The sequence below is a fragment of the Trichoplusia ni genome, chromosome 6, assembly GCF_003590095.1.
Source record: "Trichoplusia ni isolate ovarian cell line Hi5 chromosome 6, tn1, whole genome shotgun sequence".
Taxonomy (NCBI): domain Eukaryota; kingdom Metazoa; phylum Arthropoda; class Insecta; order Lepidoptera; family Noctuidae; genus Trichoplusia; species Trichoplusia ni.
This window is the reverse complement of record NC_039483.1, coordinates 2013957-2035157: the sequence shown is the minus strand read 5'-3', so window position 1 is coordinate 2035157 and position 21201 is coordinate 2013957. Positions and strand designations below refer to the sequence as shown.

The window sequence follows — 21201 nt, the reverse complement described above, 5'->3', positions numbered from 1 at the left end:
CTCGCTAAGAAGTTTTAACAATCAGCCACCCTGGGGAGTCTCCCCGACGTACAATTATTACTAATAACTTGAGCACTTCACCCGACCTCAATTGCTTGAGTTAAATATTTGGTTTGTCGTGATGCTTTTGGCAATCAGGAATGTATTAAAGTTAAGGAAAAATGAAAAAGATCCCTAATACTGAGTCTGGTTGATGTGGTTTTGTGGTGACTTTCTTATGAGAAAAAACTATTACCTATTCAGAATACAGATAATTGTCATTATATAACTCAAGCGAAAAAAAATTCATCATGTAAGTAAAGGTTTTCATTTTTTTGTAAATAAGAAAATTGAACGGAAACATATCCATAAGGTTCGGAAAAAAATCTCAATTTAAGATCTAGAAGAAGTAAAACATGCAAAACTTCGAACGAAATTTGAAATCGAAGGAAACAAATGAATTCCAATTTCCAAGGCGACCATACCAATAATTTACTTAAAACAATGAGAAAAGTAATCAAAATTTTCACAAAAACCACCAAAGTTTTGCGAACTGTGGACAGTGGCCCATATATTAAAGAATGCTTCGGTTGATACCTGACACCAGAAACTTTACGGAAACGCCCGAAGTCCACCGAACTTTGCCGAAGTTTCACAAAGTTACCCGAAGTTGGCCGAATCGTTTTATTCAGTTGTAAAACTTGCGAAACGGCGTGTGAAGTTATTTCATTAGTGGCTTATATATCTCGTGTGGTGTTAAAAAGGAAGTTCACCATTCTTTGGCAAGACAAACATCTTTGTATGGTTTGTCAATTTGATGACATTCATGATGAACCATTGTGGTGTTCCATTATTGCTCCATAATGTGAAAGCGATTGAAAAACAGGCCCTTGAATGTTAGTAGGTGGCCATATTCGTAGTTATTGAATGTAACTATCACAGTATGCAATGTAAATTATTCATTTAATGCATTATGCGGTTCTATTACATCTCTGTAACATATGGAATGCAATAAATGATTGAGTATTTATGTTAATTTCTTACTCCAAAATGTTAAGTCTTTTTTTAAAGATATTATCCAAAAAATTAATAAATGGACGTTATTGACACATAAAACCCTTATCTTCCCAATAATTTACCAACAACGAGAAGAATTACTAAGTAATTCCAAACAAAAAGAAGAAATAATAATAAAATAAGAAATATTATAATATAAATAATGAAATAAAATATGAAAAAATAATAATCATAAATAAAATTTATCAGAAAACAAGATATCCTTAAAAATAATCGCCGTCAAAATCGAGATATCAAAAACGTCATCAACGATTACTCGCAACAAACATTAAAAGATCGAGAAATTTCGAGAACATTCTGGATCTATTGAAAGGGTCAATGTATCCTCATTACATGTCTTTGTGACTGACCTATATCAAGCTTATAATACGATTGTCGAGTAATCGCTATCGGGGCCTGCACAACTATGTAATCTGATGTATTGTGGAGTAACAATAGATAGATGGATGTATGGCTTGTGTTTAGTCCTTTATGCAACAGTAAGGTGTGTCAGGGTGTTGCTTTAGTAAACTTGAACGGAATTAATTACGAATGGAATAACGATATATGTTAATCTTGGTATTGATTTTAGATGTAGTCCTTGTAGGGTGATCTTGTGAATAAAACTTTATGACATTTATTTGAGGTTAGGTTTCATTCTCAGAAAAAAAATAACCGCTAATCGGAACTGGAAATCTTTTTAAAAGTACAAATAAAAATATCTATCAAAAACTTATAGTAAAAAGGACCAAGAATGTAATGAAATTCAAGGTTAAACCAAGCAACATAAACTTCCTCAAATCGATACAACATATCGATTCGACACACCTAATCGATATCCCTAAAGGTATAACTGCACTGACAGTGAATAAAAATAAAGAAGGCACAGGAGGCCCTCGGGATGCCCCCGATCTCCGGAAATAGGACTCATACCTTACATGTATACATGCCCCGCGGGAAAACTCCTTTTTATTAATAAATCGGGGATAGAAGTTTTCAAGGTAATCCCAAAAAAAGTTAAAGCCGTATCCTGTTCACTTTGAACGATGTTATCTTTTGTTAATTGATATTTTGTATAATTTTATAGCTGTGTGTTGGGTTGCGCTTTTTTCGCTTAAAAATATAAAAGTTTCTCGATCAAGAATATTTTTTTCAGGTATAAAATTCTACCTTTAGTCACCACGAGATAGAAGCTGATGTTATAATAATTATATTAAATCTACATATCAGCAGATCTTATAAATATCGAATTTATAAAAAAAACGTGGGAAAAAATAGTAACACACAGGATACATTCTTGGTATTTCTACAACAATACGTGTACAATATTGGAGTCAAGTTTCAGCCTTACTGGATCCAGATGAACATCTTTGCACGAAGCTGGTTATAAGTGCTTGTGTGTACATAGGCAATTATCCTTTCGTAGCAGCTACTGCCAAATTAAAAAAAAACATATTTGTATTAAGTGGGTGTAGGTATCTACCAAGACCAATGGACAATCAAAAACAAAGGTACATACAATAAAATAGTTGAAATCAGGTCGTCACGGTCATAAATGTGATGGCTGTCTATTTGTGATTGTAAATTAGTTTTTTTTCCATCGTTCATTACGAAACCCTTACGTAGCGAGTACGACTCGCACATAAACAATGCTATTCACTCATCATTTAAGTTACACAATATACGTCAATTTCTTCATCACCTTTCGTTCCTGACAGTACCATAAACAAATTCTTACCTTTTCTTGTTACCTTAATAAATGTCACGAGCCCAAGTACTTAAGAGCCCTTTACCGAAGTATTTATAATTATAACAAGCGCAACTTAAGTCGGATCTCGTAACAAACTTTAACTGTGGTTGGATTACGGTTAATTACTTAACTAAGTGGTACTCACATCGGAGTTCAAGTCTAACAACAGTTATTGCTACGTTTTGAGTAAAGGATTATAAGCATAATGCTGATTATAGTTCTAAGTATTACGTTATGGGATTGCCTTAGATGACGTATATTCTGAATATTCTTTTAGACTGTGCGTGGAGCTTTGCATGTAGTTACTTTAATGTTTAAGAAACCCTACGGTACTAGAATTAAATTTAGTAATTAGGGAGTATTAAAAGAAACTCAACTCGCGATCCCGTCGCGCGTCTGCTTATGATTAAGGACTCCGGTTGGGTCCGAAACTAGTCGGGAAATTCCGATGAATACGCTTGAAGGCACCGTTATTATTATTATTATCTAGATCATAGAATATAGATCATATTTAAATATCTAGATCAAGACGTATAACTTGCCTAAAACAACATCATCATCTTAGCCTTTTCCCGTCTATCTTGGGGTCGGCTTTCAGTCTAGCCGGATCTAAGTACCAGTATTTTACAAAGAGCGACTGCCTAAAACAACAAAAAAAAAAAAAATATTTAGCCATCGCGTATACAAATGTCACTTAGTCCTGTCTTGAGCTAAAGACCTCACACACAGAACATACCGGGTCAAGTGAATACGACACTTCTATTTATACAGTTCGGCGAACAGAAGTCAATACCCCGGCTATGCCTGTTATAGAACACTTCTAAGAATGCCATATATAGTGTCTTTAAGTACAACGTACTGTTCCTGAAAAGGTACCCTTTCGAGTATCATTACTTACGTTCCCTGGCTTTTGTCATTAACGGTAAAACAGTACTTTTCGAAGTATATTATTAATATTTATTAACTATGTTATAGATGTTTTATACTTGAAAGCATTCCTTTAAAATTACTCCATCTATTCAAGAAAAACCGGGTAAGATTTGTAGTTCCGTAGATTCCGATTCCCTTGCGTAGTTTTAAAGATCTTAAATAAATAGGTATAATTAGACGGAGATCGCATAGTTTTAAAGATATATGCATATATAGGGACCGACACACGTTAAACAACTTTATTACATCATTGGCCTTTTCCCAACTATGTTGGGGTCGGCTACCAGTCCAACCGGTTTCAGCTAAGTACCAGTGTTTTACAAGGAGCGACTGCCTATCTGACCTCCTTAACCCAGTTACCTGGGCAACACGATACCCCTTGGTTAGACTGGCTGTCAGACTTTTTCAAGCTTCTGACTACCTGTAACGACTGTCAAAGATGCATAACAGCCGGGACCCACAATGTAACTTGCCTTCCGAAACACGGACAGGAGAGAACAACTTTATTACATAATAATGTAATTATTTGAAATTATTAGCTCCATGAAGTAGTATAATGCCAGTACAATTGCGAGAACTAATATCCATAGGTCGTTTCCGACTATCCTCGTTTTTCCTAGAAGCATCTTTACCTAGAACATATGAACTGTCTGGGTGCAGTCTACTTGAAGAGCTGAATATGCCCAACAATTATAAATTACTAGCTATTGCTCGTTGGCCCGCCCGATACATATCGAAAATGATTCCACGGGAACATAAAATAGGAATAAAAACTATCCTTTAAAGATAAAGATAAAGATATATTTATTTGTAGAAACATATGTAACATTTTACATGGAAATGTAGATGGTTAAATAAGATTTTAGTTTCAATATGTTTTGCCATTATTGGCGTACAAATTAAATAGTGCATTGTTGTCAACACAGGTTTAAAATTAATAATGAAATTGACAAATAAAAAATGACAACATTATATCTATAGAACAACTTAAATCTATTAACAAAAATTATTAGACTATTTCGTTTAAAAATGTGTTAATTCTGATTACAAATTATGTTTAACCTGGGCTTTTCCACATCTGACCTTTCTGCCTTCTATCCCTCCTTTTAGTTTCATGTCATGAAACTACAGAATAACCACTCCCCAACTCCCAATAATCCATCCTTCGTTAAACGATCACCAAAAGTAAAACTTATCATTATCATCATCATCATCATCGTCTACGCTCATATTCGTCTACTGCTGGACATAGGGCTTCGCAACCGCAGCCACGAGATTTATCTTAGGCTACTCGCATCCAGCTCCTGCCAGCCATCACTCCACTGTGCCTGAGGATGTCCTGCACTACGTTTGAACTACCAACTACCAATGAAATCTCGAAAGATATAGAACAATTTATAGAAGAGTGTTCGCAAAAACTCCTTTAAGCGTTAATTCCGGATAATATATGCGTTGTCACGGAACCCGCGGGAAACATAATAATGTGCACTTTACGTTATTCCTATTAAACATTGCATGAGAGATCCGAATTAAAGATCTGCAAATACGGAACGCAAATGTTTTGGCTAGTTCTTTGTCATGCTTTTAAATTATATTATGAAGAATTGTATGCTGTCTAAGAACTGTGTATGTTTAATTTTTCTTTTTAAAACTACTAATGCAGTACAGATTGTATCCTTGTGTAATGGGGGGTAATATTAAATGCAAATCACATGCAAAGATATCCAGACTCAAAACAGGCATTCGTGAATCACACGCGTCTCCAACGCGGGAATCGAACTTGAGCCACGTCACACAAAGTGTTTTTGACATGTAACTTTACTACCTGTGCTTTGTTTAGCAATGCTGTGGTAAAGAGTAAAAGATTTATTTATTTCCATCCTTCCTCTTAATTTGCTCTATTTAATAACTTTAATGCTATTTACGAAATATTGTTTAAAAGCTTGCAAGCATGCTGGGCAAAGAACCTTTCTTCCCGCCTTTCCTTTCCTTCCTTTCTTAACGCTACTTTCGAACTTTCGAGATCTTCTACAGGAAACATAAATTACGGATTGTTTTAGAAACTACACACATATCCAAATCAAAAACTACTGAATCAACATACTCTATCAAAATAAATCAATAACTGCGATCAATCTATTGAATTTCTGTCTGAGATAAAGGCTTGGTACATTTTAAAAGCACATGTTTTACACTATGAGTCATATCTTATCTTGAAAAATAATAGAAATCTATCAAACGTTACGATTACATTTATGTAATATGTACATTAATCACCCATCACGCAGTAGGCTAGCTTTCGGTTTTGAAAACGAATGCTTTTTGTTGCCTTGCAAAAACAGTTGGATCGATTTTTCGTATCGAATTTTGATATTAAGATAGCATTTTATTTATAACTAGCTGTTGCCCGCGACTTCGTCCCCGTGGGTAGAAGATATAAGTTATGATTTACCAATACCTGCCCTGTTTTTTTCACATTTTACATTGTATCTTCGCTCCTATTAGTCGCAGCATGATGTTTTATAGCCTAAAGCCTTCCTCGATAAATGGTCTATTCAACACAAAAAGAATTTTTCAATTTGGACCAGTAGTTCCTGAGATTAGCGCGTTCAAACAAACAAACAAACAAACAAACAAACAAACTCTTCAGCTTTATATATTAGTATAGATAACAATTCACACATTTCGTTTATAATAACAATTCACACATTTCGTGAATACAAAACCATACATCCAATCGTATCGCGACGTGTAGCGGGTTCGATCCCCGCGTTAGACAAGCATTTATATGATGCACAAATACTTTTTAAAACAGCTATTTTAATATAAACAAAAACGAAATAGTTTGACAGTCATGTAAATATCCATATACCGTTTAACAATATAGCCCGGTTAACTAACGCCATATCAATGTTGTTCGAACTAAGCCAATTGTAGGCGTTGATCGCATTCAGCAAACAATAGTTGCTTGCCAAAGTACATATGCAGGGGAAACTTGTTAACTAGATATTGTAATTGTTACAGCTGAAAAAGTTTGCGAGCAAAAAGTTTCCATGATTTTTTTTGGGTTATGTAAGGCTGAAAAGATTGGATATTTTTATTGTGTTGTTGTATAATTTAAGGTCGGTGATGTGACGTGGTTTTACACTTTCATTGAAATTATAATAATGGACTTTTAATATGAACTATGTCATAGGATTAAGGCTGTTACTCTTCTTTGAAAAAAAAAACTTACGATACAGAAAAATGTATAAAATATTTGAAATCGAAGCAAATTATGGAAACAGAAAAATAAATTAAAATTTTAAAGAGTATCAACACGAAAAATTCAAAATATTAATGACCTAATAAATCTGAGTTCAAGAGCTATGATTGGCTGTCACAATCATGATCATAAGAATTGAAAACACGTTATATTGCCATTCAATAAATTGGCAGAAAATTAAATTAACACATCCGTCTCTTTGTTTCAATAATCTTAACCAATAATCAACTGTAACTTTGCGCGTTAATTCAGAATTCACGCGAAATAGGTCAGTTTCACACAGGTACAGTCGTCAATGTACACTCAGCATCGTAGCATTAAGTAAAACATTTGCAATTGACCGCGCGTCTCCATGCAACAGGCAGCCACAGAGTAATTAAATGCACCGGAATAAATTAACCCACTGCCTTTTTTATTACGTACGCTGTGTCTCGATACCTGACGTGTGGTCCCAACGGGTTGCAATTTACATGTAATTTAACTGTTGAGTTTTATTCGTATTTTATTTGTTGCCTAGATGGCGTTACTGTCTATTGTGTTCCGATGTAGGTCAACGAATTATTTGTTGTCTAATTATGTTATTTATTTCTTAAAGAAAGTTATTCAAATTAAGTTTACACACGGCACAATAAACATGTTTCAAACTGAGAATATATGTCTAACATTTAAGCATTATTTTATCACAAAAATGATTCCTTTCTCCAATTCCATACAAAATGACAGCAACACAAACCGCCATACTGCCTTATATGCTCTGTGACATACGTGCAGACAGTGTTGCCGTAAACCGCACTAATCCATACCATTCCGTTCTGAAGTCCGGCTAACTCCACGCATCATAGTTATTCCGTTTTAATTAACTACCCCATGTTTGGAAAAGGGTCCATCTTGGACAAAGCATGTGTTTAAATTTGTGTGCTACATGTCGTGCTTATATCTACATAAAAATATTAAGTTGAAAATTTATGTCTTTTTTGGTTTCCGTAACCAAAGAAGGAAGCAAAACACTAATACAAAGGCTCCGGTGTTTTGTCTGTCACCAGACAATTTTATGAACTTGAAAAAAAAAATCTAGGTATCTTTTTTTTAGTTACAATTTTCAATAATGACATATTTTTGTTTCTGCTTCTACAACAAGTAGATAATATAAATGTTATGTCGTTGGTACTGTCAGAAATTTGATGGGTGGCTAATTTTTTACTTAAGCCTTCTAGTACGAAACCAGCACTTTCACGAGTCCAACACACTAAGTCAGTTTTTATTAAGATTAAAAATTAGACGTATTATTAAATTAAAGATGAAAAAATCTTCTGTCTTTTTTTGTACCTCGTCAATATTTCATCTATGAAATAGAAACACAAAGAATACAATTAAACAATCATTATTCCATTCTACATTTATTTGAATTACATTCATCGTCATAATTATGTGCGATTGGATACAACCACTTTTGAAATAAACAAATAATCAGAAAGCCTTAATTGAATTTACAAATTTTCGATTACAACTCACATAGAAGCTGTTATTATAGAAATAGCTTTCGGTCGATTCATAATTATTTACTAACTCACGCGTCTAAACTAGTCAACCTAAATCAATAAATACGCGTGAGTAAGCCGTTATTAAATAAAACTTCTAATATATAAAATTCTCGTGCCACGGTGTACGAAATTGAACTCCTCCGAAACGACTCGACCGATTCTCATGAAATTTTCTGTGAATATTGAGTAGGTTTGAGAATCAGACATCTATTTTTCATACCCCTTTTTTAGTTGCACCGTTTGCTGGTACAGCTAAGCAGTAGTGATAATAATCAGATAAATGCATTTCAAAAAGATAGAGAACACAGATTACCCAATCTGTTCACTTCAAAATGACAATCATTCGTTGTTTATTCAAACATTTTCTGTTTGTCCGACATTGTCAGACGTATCTGGCGACCCTACTAAGGCCACATGTCAACAAGCGTGACAGCTGCACAATAAAATAATCCACAAACAAATGTATCAACAAATTAATTCACTTAAAATTGCATATTTTAATAATTTCCACACTCGGTTTCAGTGGGACACTCCTGAAAAACGTATAAATATTCATGAAACAGTTTTAAAAGGTCTACGTGCCAGTTAAATAGAATACCATTTACACAATTTTAATATTTAAAGAATTTAATAAAATGTTTTGCACCCCGCATCGGGGTAACACATTATGAAAATTAGGTCGTTTCCAATAATGGTAGATGTGACATTAACAAAGCTTTTACGAAGTTAAAGGTAATTTATACCAGCGCAAAGCAAATTCAACCATACTTACAACCAAATTTAAATGCAAGTGATAGGGAATTTGTACGAATTCGGGCATCTTTTCATCTAATAGGACATAGTGTGAGTATTACCTTATTGAATTATGAATGAATTTGCATTGTAAACAGCACTAGTAAAGCGAATTCACAATATTTCTTTATCTTTATGTAACTGTCAAAATTACTCTCAGACAATGTTTCGCTTAAGTATTTTTATTTTATCCCATCATTAAAATTAAGAAATATAAGAAGCACTTAAGATGAAGAAATAACATCACTTGCTTATCAAAAGCGTACTGGTAAGTGACGTCATACGATTTTAAATGACTGTATCCCCATACATTTTTGTTTTAGAGATAATAAAATACGTATTCAATATTCTTTTGGTATTCTATCTGTGCAAACTAAACAGTTTACATTTTGTCAAATACCCTATTGTAGTCTGACAACCAGTCTAACCAAGGAGTATCGTGTTGCCCAGGTAACTGGGTTGAGGAGGTCAGATAGGCAGTCGCTCCTTGTAAAACACGGGTACTTAGCTGAATCCGGTTAGACTGGTAGCCGACCCCAACATAGTTGGGAAAAGGCTAGGCATATGATAATGAAATACCCTATTATCTTGGCATTGGAACAGTCATTGAATATCATTCCGCTATCACAACAAAATACCTGTTTACTAAAGAGGTTTTGTCAAGTCTGCAAATCATCGCCCGTAACAAGCATTACCTCGGCGCAACTAAATTAATCATTGTACTTATGTGATGACGTCGCTTTACGTATAATGACAAGTTTCTTTAATTGTATGTTCTCGTGACCGTGTAATGTACTTACAAGTTAATATAACTGTGTTTTGTGACTTACTGGTTTGGTTGAGGAAATAGAAATCATTGTTAGTTATGGTTCTATCAGACAATGTTGGAACCAGTACTTTGAATAATTCGATTTTTGTATGTTAACCTACTGGATGTATAGGTATAGGTTATCGTTTGGTTTTTTTTTCAGGAACCATTAGTTCGCATTATTAAAAATATTTTTGTAAAATTCCCAAAAACCGTCTTTACCATTCAAAATTTTCAGCAAGTAACGAATGGACGAGATCTATTCGCAGAGAATATAATTCGTTTTTTATGAAAAATACCTTTATACATTTGTTGTGCTTTAAATAGTATTTTAATAAAGAATCTAACCCATTTCCGCACTGTAACCCTGTACCCATATAAACTAAATAATAATAACATGTTATAATTTCCAATTAAAAATATTGCACCAAAGTCTGTAGCTAAGAGTTATCATAAACAAAAGTACCATCACCTCCCAAAACTCCTGTAATATGTAAATGGGAATCGCAGAACGAAACTTTTTGGACGTTCCAGGTAATCCTGAAAGTGGAACTAGACGAATAAGGCGAACACTTTTACGAGACTAGTATTTCAGCTCATACAGCCCGATAACCTGATTTCCTTAGGGAAATCTTTTTTTATTACTCTGTCCAGTTCAATTCCTAAGGTCTGTGTTATAAACTCTCTGTTGCTCATTTGGATCGAGTCAGATACGAATATATAATATAATTTCCTTTGCCTTATTGGTAGACAGTTATGGAAAAAAAATCATTGAATTAAGTCGAATATTGAATTGTGAATCAGTTTTAGCCTTTTAGGTTGCGATTTATTTCATGTTGTATCACTTAAGGCTGTAGTTCACATGAAGGGGATGTCTACTTCTGTCTAACTTCTTCCGAGCTATCTTAAAGTTTTCTGTTCTTGCCTGATTTGAAGGAACACGATTTTAACGTGGAAGGCTGAATGTCTCACAGTTTGGGTAAACCCAGTTTTCAATCGATAACCCCGTAAAAGTTTCATTCTTAAATAGAACGAAATGTTAAAAAAACTTAAGTGTTTAATATTTAAAATTACTTTTATAATAACACTTTACTCAATCGAAGGTTTAGTTATTTTTGTAATGCACAGACTAAAACCTCCTTGCCACGATAAGTTTGGTAATAACATACATAACAACTCCATACAAATGTCCACAGATTATACAAATATTTGTCCCGCGGGAACAAATAGGAAAGTAGGTCATGAACCCACTGCATTCAGTAGTCACAATTATTTTAGACTGTGTACGGAGTATTTTTAGAACAATGCTTTTAGGATTACAACTTTTTGGATTGTACTCATATTTACTACCGCTGTGTTCACTACATCCCTTAACAATTTAGATTAATGTAATTTACTTTCTTTGTTCTTTCAAAAAAAACTGCGTATATCATGTGTGAAGTGGTCTAATTGTGGACTTTATAAATAGTTGGTTATCATTTCACATTATTCCTTTTATCATGTTTTAAACTGTCGCTTTTAATTGTCCATTATATAATAATAACGGGAACTGCAAGCGCATATATTTTAATCAAAATTACCGTTTTTTTTTTACAAAACCGTTTCTTTTCTCAAATGTTTACTCGACTTTTTAATTATCTGTTTGTTATTTTTAAATGAAATCGTAATGATACGCAATCACATAACTTTGGAACACTATAATATTAATACAACGATACTGCTCATTGCTCAAATAAATTTCTTTCAGTAAACCTACGAAAGAAGAAATTAAGCTTGTTCAATTAACAAACCCTATTTTTTTATTCGTATATAATATAATGTTTCCCTATACCAGAACTTTACTAGACATAAATTATATGACAAAACGTTTTCCGGGTCAGCTAGTATTGTATTAAATGTTTAAAAACTTCACAAGTTAACAGTAAGTCAGATAGAAAATTAGTTTTCCGAGTCTTTGTGCATCTTAAACTTTATGTTATTATTTCTGTCAGCGTATTTAAATGTTTAATTACTTAAGTATATATTATGTACCTACAGATACTTTATGTGTTAAACTAGCTGTTGCCCGCGACTTCGTCCCCGTGGGTAGAAGATATAAGTTATGATTTATACCTGCCCTGTTTTTTTACATTTTCCATTGTATCTTCGCTCTTATTAGTCGCAGCGTGATGGTTTATAGCCTAAAGCCTTCCTCGATGAATGGTCTATTCAACACAAAAATAAGTTTTCAATTTGGACGAGTAGTTTCTGAGATTAGCGCGTTCAAACAAACGAACAAACAAACTCTTCAGCTTTATATATTAGTATAGATTAGTATAGATAGATATAGATTACGGTATTAAGTATTCAGGTTTGACATTTTAAACATTTACGTATTTAGTAAGTTCGTCAGTACTTACGTACTATGAGTGAACGAAATATGGGTCAAATGGTTTTCTAGGAAAAGTATGAAATGAAAATGAATGTACAGACTATTATTAGTTACACATAATTATGCAAACATTTTGAATATCTTACATACCTTACCTTATTCTAATTAATCTTAGTTTTTTACCAAAAAAAAACACGTGTCTTTATTATTTTTCATTAAACTTGAGTGAATATAAATCAGATGCTTTGACCGGCAAATACTATATAAACGATTTTTTTTGTTAAAATCAATTTTTATGTGTAAAATATTTACATATTGCGATCTTAAATAAATTTTTAATCGCGTACGTTAAAGTTATAAGAATCAGACAGAGAAAAAATCTTATAAAACACCCAAATAACGAAAATACGCATTTTTTCAGTTAAAACCAACAAATTTCATTGTAATTCAAACTCAATGAGTTAGTAGAAAATTGGTTAACTCGTTGAATGAAATCAATAAAATTACATCGACACAGTTAGTTGGTTTAATTTAATTTCCATACCATGCAGGTTTATTGTGTTTTCATCACAATTGGGCTGAATACTAAATCCAACAAACGAATCCCACAACGCAATACGTATTACGTTAAATTTTATTAGATGTACGAATTTTGCCATAGCATTAACTTTCAATAAAATACTATATTTTGTCTCATAAATACTCTAGGAAACAAATCACATAAGAAAAGAAATAATTAAAATCAATCTCTCAATTTCTATTTGAGTCTTAAAAAACTCAAATTTTGCAAAATATTGAATAACGATAGCTGTAGTATTTTCAAAATAATTGCTTTCGTATTAGTTCAGAGAAACACGTGTCATGATATTTCTACTTAAATTTATTAAATATTGAATTTTTGAGTTTTTGTTTTTTCCATTACATTTTTACGAAACGAACTACATTTTTTTAAATCACTTTAAATGAAGTAACTCTGTCTTCTAACCTTAATTTTACACATACTGTACCTAAAATATTTAAAATGAAATGACCAATTTTTATAGCACCTATTTCTAAATATCTTATAATCATTGTAGCATTAAAACTCTACATTTCATCTAAGAGAATACGCGGAAATGATTATAAATGCCCTGTTAATATATTCAAGTTCTTAGACTTTCAAAGAAATTATAGTAAACATCGGAATCTATTCGTAAAGGCCTTTAATTCATCAAAATGTAAATACAAGCGAGATATAATCGGTAACGTGTGATAAAAACATTGGAGTCCAAAGCCATGCTCTACCACCGATTGGCAATTCCACAAGATAATTTTTAAACTAAATGACGAATATTATTAAAAACACTTTCGTTTTTAAGATAAATGATATAAAAAGGTTGTCATTACATTGCCGTCAATAACATAAGAAAAAATTTGATGAAAATCGTCGCACTTTTCACAGAACGTTTCGAACTGAAATTCAGAAATACAAGGGAACCTTTTTATAAAATCTTGACACGGCTGCGGAGCACAATCCAGCAATATTTACGATACTACGAGCCCTTCGGCAAAGGGAATCTGAAGGGCAACATCCTATGTAATCCTAAAAACCGCATATCTTAAGAAAATAAATTAAACCCTCAAAAATACTCACGTTTTTCGAAAGAAGACAATAAATCACTAAGACGCACTGTCACTGTAGCACAGCACACATAACTTTACACTATTTTTTATTTATTTTCTTTGGTTAGTCACGACGAGCGATCGGAGGCGCTTGCAACGGCGACCGGTCCCGGTGACGGCGCCTAAATGACTGACCATTCGGGACGGCTGGGTTGCTCCGGCGGGAGAGGAAAACTCCCGGGGAAACGCGGGGAAGGGAAAACTGCGGGGAAAATTTTCGGGGAACTGAGAAAATATTTAGATTAATTTAATTGTGGTTTGTTATCACCTTATAGATGAAATTATGTAATTGACTCTATTATTGGTGACAAGGTTTTTCTTTTAACATTTTTGGTTTAATTTTAGTACAACTTACTCAAATAAAACAAGATCTATTGATAACGTGTTAATTGCCAAAAAGTTTGGACGTGCAAAACAACTTTTACCATAGTTGTTTCGAGCATTACTAGAATTTTAATTGAAAAGAAAATATATTTATGCTATACAAAAACAACAATAATACATCTACAAATGTACGATAATATAAATAATGAGGCTCATTTGTAAGACCGGTGCAATTATCGGCCGCCATACAGTAAATAATTCTCATGAATAAAATATCTATTTATAAAATCATACAAATGTGAATCATCGTCATGTGAATATTTAAATACTTTACATCACACTTTTCTTTTTGAGGGTGAGCAGAGAAGTAGCTATTTTAAATAAATTTAAACTTTGTCCTGCATCTTAGATATTTCTAGATATGTTAATATTAAACAGAGAATGAAGTAAAACAAGAACAATAAAATCATATCAGTATTATTTACTTAATAATAACATATTTTCCCTTTTATTGTGAATCTAAACCATATTAAAAAATCATTCATATCGGTCCAGCCGTTTAGAAGTTCAATTCAGCGTCTTTAACACATACAGTAGAAACATTTTGAGTATTCACATTTCAGATACATTTTAAAAATATGATTATTAAATGTTTCTAAATTTCATTTCTCCTTACAAATATTATATCTCCAAAGAGTCACGAGTATTAAAGACTTGAATGAATCGAACAAGAATTATACCGTATAACAGTATCATGACGCACACATCATATTAATAAATAACACTCATTATAATCTACAAGTTAAGTGGGAGAACATCTGCACTAAACATGAATATACTAGCACTACCTGTATTATTACATATGACGTTAATATTCACGCATTTTCTGCACAATACATGTTATTGTCCATTCATAACATTTTCATAGTATTTTATAATTTAGATAAACAAATCATGAATTTAAAAAAGAACTATTTGAAAATATGTAGGTACACCCAAAGTTGTATCAGGAAGCAGAAGATCTCCCCAAAAAAAAATATAAAATTTCCCCCAAAAATCATTATCCTAGCCTTTTCCCAACCATGTTGGGGTCGGCTTCGAGTCTAACCGGATTCAGCTAAGTACCAGTGTTTCCCCAAAAATATAACACCTAAATCTCCCTAATTCTCGCTAATTCGTGTGTCCCTGGCATCCCAGCTCTGAGAAAATGGCGGGAAGTGGCGCCTGCGTGGACCCCTCCCCGCCCTCCCGCCCTGCCACCTCGCCCCCTCCGCCCATAACACCGGCGGGGAAAACTTAACGCCAATCGAAGTGATGAATTAGCCGTGCATCGAGCACTTAAGACAATCATTACTAAATTAATTAATACTAAAATAACAAAAAAAGAGATTTACAAATCCGATCTCTTTTAGGAAATTAGGATTTCGATCTTCAATTGACTACAATAGGATTTTTGTAGAAAAAATAAAAGTTGTAATTTAAACAAAAATCTTTTTGGACGCGCAGAGAGAATAATTTATTAAATAGTGTTTTTTGGAATTGTGTTTACAAGAGTATAGGGTCGAATCCAAGCTAACGACATTTTTAAAATATTATTTTCATTTATAACTTAAAGTGTCAGAACAAAGTCATAAATGTCTAGTTTTTTCTTCAAAACACTCTTACATTTGAGAAAGAACGTACCCAATCTAAATACCATCCCTAATCTGAATTAAACAAAACAGTATTGTCACATAATTAATCTTGTCAAGGTAGAACGATATGAACAACAACTCAACGCAAAACTCTCACATTTCTTATTCGAGGAAAAGATTAAAAAGAAGGCAGTTCTAGTATTGTCAAAGATACGACTACAGACAGGAATTCATATTAATTTGATATCATGAAATGTTTTATCCAACTTCAAAACGAAGGATTATTTTAACTAATACTAAATGAAGTGTGTTTTTAGGTCTTTTTAACTGCTTACAAGGTTCTAAAACTTGTAATCGTTACCTCTAATACACAGCAAGATTAACTATGTATTATTCTTTGGTTTTATTAAATCCTGACTAACAGGAGTTGCAATTTTCCTTTTTCATTTAGATTAAAAAAGCAGAATTAGTACGAGAAGCCGAAGGTCTAAGTTGTTAACCAAAATTCTGACTGTACTTATAAAAATAGCTATCATCATCATCATCATCTCAGCCTATAGCAGTCCACTGCTGGACAAAGGCCTCACCTGCATCCAACGGGACCCATAGCTATACATAAACAAAAAAAAACAATTTTAAGCTACACCATTAAGTCTCCACGTCTCAAAAACCCCACAGTTTAGTAAAGACTCCATCCTATTATAATTGAAGGCAGATATTCCTCGTATAATCAGTTGCGGCTATCGGTATTTTACATTATTACGGCCTGACCCGAAGCGACCCAATTACTTGGTGATAGCAATACCCCATGGCTCGGGTTTCAGACTACCTTCCTCTAAGCACTAGTGGTTCACGACGTGTCAATCAAACTTACCTAGTTTTTAAAATATTTTTGTGAAATCTAGACCGATGGTTTACTTAGGCGAGTGTTGTGGAACATAAAAATGGTGATAGAAGTGGTAGTTAGGCTATATGTGTGTCGTGATTAAGAGATGATGATCAACCTTAAGTGTAGTTATAAACTACAATGTATGACTTACTTATTTTTGAAGTGAAACTTTTTCATCGGCGTTGAAGAAAGAAGAAGCAAAATTAGATATTGCCAAAAGGATTATTTGTTCCATATTCTTCTTATTTTTAAGTAATATATAAACATACCGTTTAAACATACATTGGCCTAGCCTTTTCCCAACTATGTTGGGGTCGGCTACCAGTCTCAGGTTTTTTGTTGTGTGTTTCAGCACTTCCAGTGTTTTACAAGGAGCGACTGCCCATCTGACCTTCTCAACCCAGTTACCTGGGCAACACGATACCCCATTTTTAGACTGGTTGTCAGACTTTTAAAGCTTCTGACTACCTGTAACGACTGTCAAAGATGTAGAAATAACAGACGGGACCAACAATTTAACGTGCCTTCCGAAACTCGGAGAAACTCGTTATGACAAAGACGGTCACCCATCTACGGACCAACCGCGTCAAGCATAGCTTAACCTGTGATCGTTTCACTTATGCGGTTATAGCTTAGCCACGAGCTCCTCAAAAACATACCGTTTAATCACCGAAAAAAAAATATTTCCATTTAATCAATAGGTCATAATCAAATCTCTTTATTCATTTACCATACATACTTATTTCGAATCACAACACAAACAAATACCAAATTATTACCATTATTGTCCTCAAAAACTTGAATCAAATTGTTTCATTACAAAGCTATGGAATACAAAAAATGATACAAAACAACTAAGAGGCTTTGACAAAGCAAAAATTAAGTGAGTTTTAAAAGATTAATAAGATTTTTGCGACGTACATATTTAATTGGAATATGGACTGTGATAGCAATATTGAAAACGCTTAATCGTTGGTGCTCAGATGACTTTCATTACTTTTATTTAGATAAAAAAGCTAAGAAGACGATTATTTTGTTATTAATTTAGTGTTTTCTAGAGTTCAATACTGAAATGGTCATTAACGGAACCAAAGTTACTGAATGTCTGTAAATCTTATGAACCGTGATAGCCATTTCAGTTTCCACTATTTTAACGAATGAAGACAAATTTATTAACTGATTGATTTGGTTTCCTTCCTCCTTTCCTTCCTTACCTTTACCTACCTTAATTCCTAAGGTTTTTATAATTAGTAATGAGCAGAGAAAACGACAAAAGATGTTAAGGTCATACTCAATTTCTTTTCTTTCAAAAATCTACAAAATTTTAAACACCTTTTTCATTTAAAACAGGTTTTAAAAGAAACAACATTCTCAATATCCCTTCAAAGTGCATCTTAAATCAAAGAAGATCTCTTTGTTTTCAGAATGACAACTGTGATTAATACGAAACGCAGTGACGCCGAAACCATTTTACTCCATAAATCGTTCATTGTTTTCTTCCAACCAGCCCCTGTACTACAATACCTATAACGGAGGTATAACCTTGTTATTGAAGCGAGACAACACGACCATGGTATAGAGTGTTGTCTTCCTCGCGCAGTCGCATAAACCGAGTTTTACAAGTTCATGGTAACCGCAGAGAATTATAGGTTTTCCTATACTAGAAAATCTGTTCCCGTTTCAGTTTTGTTTTTTATTGATTTTGAGATTTTAACGTTGTTACAATGTTGCTGTTTATTTAGCTTCGGTAATTACTCTGCCAGCTTAAATGTGCAAGGGATTTCGTAATTGTTTTCGTTGTTTCGTTTGAATGTTTGTGGAAATATTGGTTTGATAGAAAAGCGTAGAATTGTATACGATAATTATAGATTTAATTCGTTTGCGTAAAAGTGACACACATACACAGAAGTGTCGAACTGTTTTAGAAATATATGTTACTTGTCAGTCAGAGTTGTAAGTACTACATAATGACATTATATTTATGGTTGCGTAATGAAAAGGTAAAAACAATTCTGACTCCAGTCAGCTCCGCTGTCCATCTGTCTGTCCATCTGACTGTCCTGAATGGTCCGGGCTGAATCTAATTAACCATGATAGCTAAAGAGTTGAATTTTTTACAGATGATGTATTGTTGCCTCTACAATAAGAAATAAATCAGGTGTAAATATAGTGATCGATATTAAGCAACGATTGTTAAGGTCTATATATTTGTTACATGAGAAATAACTGAATCCCCAACTTCAATAATACTTCAATATATATAAATTCTTCTTCTTCTTCTTATAACTTCAATAATTATTTTATTTACCACCAATCTATTCTTAATCACAACATCCCACACTAACACCATTCCTTGTCACATAATCGTTACCAGTCAATCCCACCAGCTTCCACCAGTTTCCCCCCTCAGATGACTGCACACCTAAACCCGGCTAATTACGAAAAGCCATCTCGCAAAGCATTTAAAAAACCAATAGCTAAAAAGAAAATCACAGTTGCATAGAGCGGTAGATTCAAAGGCAGTGGAGGCTACATTAAAGAGGGGATTTCACAAAGAGGCCGACTGGCGGCCGCCTGTCACACCGACGCGTAACCTGTAATTGTGTTACGAGTGATTTTGATGACATATTTTAGAGTAAATGTGGAATTTTGTACCCTAACACTGTATGTTTTAAGAATTACTGCTGCAATTCCATGGTATATAATAAAGAATATTCTAATCTAATCTAATAATGGTTTTTATGGATGCTTGTTCCCCTTTCTCCCAAAAACCACTGAACGAATTTAGACGAAACGGTCGGTCCACAGATAGCTTATAACCAGGATTAACACGTACCTAGGATAGATTTTTCCCCATTTTATGTGCCCGTGGGGTCATTTTGGCTTGTTATAAGTCGGTGTTATGGGACAGAGTTAGCGCATACGCTTTGATATTGTTTTCGTTTTAATTACTATTTGTTTAATTAGATAATTGTGTTAATCACAGAGGTATGCTTTATAGTTATTACCCAAACAAAACAAATTAGTATTGATTGGTATTTGACATTAAATTTATGCAATGCTTATTTGCAATGGTAATAATAATATAACGCGTTTTGAAAACGACAATAATGATTCCAACATGAAATACCAATAACTGCGCAGATAGTGCTGAAGGTCACCACGCCAAATCCACTGGACCGGCGTTCGATCCCCGTTTGACACACAAGCTGTTACTAGCCTATGTGTCTTTGAGTATGTGACTTTAATTTGCGTAAAATTGTGCCGACACAAGAATATAAATCCTTAGCGTAGGAGTAGCATAAAAAATATATCATTCGTCAATTCCCCCATCAATATTTGCTCCGATCGGGAATCGAACTTGTCTCATACAAAACCTGAACTCCTTCACTTATTTGGGCAGCATCTACATTTATCCAAAACATTCCACATGTTTATTCCGGGCCATGTCCTAAAGAAACATATTTTACGGTACTCTAAAATTATAAGTACCTTTACGTAAACATAATATACAAATATACGGTCTACGAAGATACAGCTAATATAAAAAATATGACTCGTCATTCCTTCATGATTATTTATTTTATGTACTCGCTTTATGGGACTTGAAAATACGATGTTTGTACCTATTACACAATATTTTCTTTAATATACTTGCATCCGAATACTTCTGGACTACTCTTCAAGTCCCTATTCTTCACTTGTAAATGTCTAATTCTTAGCATCATTTCATTTTCAACATATTTTCTTCTCAGGGTAGTCAAATATAAAATGTTGACTACAGCTTTCTCAAAAAAGACACGTGACAAGTTATGATAATAATATAGGTATTCTACTTACAGAATAATATTAATTTCATTTTAATTAGTGGGGACTATCTAATACATAAGTGAGTTTAAATAAGGTTCAGCATTTAAAACGGTTCAAGTCTGTGTAAGAATTGCGACAAGATGCTTAAAAACCATCATATGACCTAACGACATTATTATTGTGCCGGTAATAAAAATACATTATCTGTACAAAATTCAACTACTTATCTAGCTACCACGGGTCATGAGATACAGGCTAGTAGCGAACGGATTGACAGACAGACGTACAAACACCGAAGCCTCAGTAATACAGTTCTGTTTTATACTTAGTGTACGAAACCTCAAAAAACCCTGAGACTATAAAAAAAGCTAGTTATTTAATTGAAATGAA

The 21201-nt window shown here is 33.4% G+C and overlaps 1 protein-coding gene across 2 annotated transcripts in view; it reads right to left on the bottom strand.

Annotated features, from left to right (window-relative positions):
* Positions 1-21201, bottom strand: part of LOC113495133 (alpha-2Db adrenergic receptor) — a 383296-nt gene that overhangs the window by 360427 nt on the left and 1668 nt on the right. Inside the window, exon 2 of one of the 2 annotated variants that reach the window (XM_026873732.1) lies at positions 14126-14356. The gene's annotated coding sequence lies outside the window, so the exon portion shown is untranslated. Of the gene's footprint in view, positions 1-14125; positions 14646-21201 lie in introns of those variants that run through there. The other variant, XM_026873731.1, reaches the window with a different exon arrangement.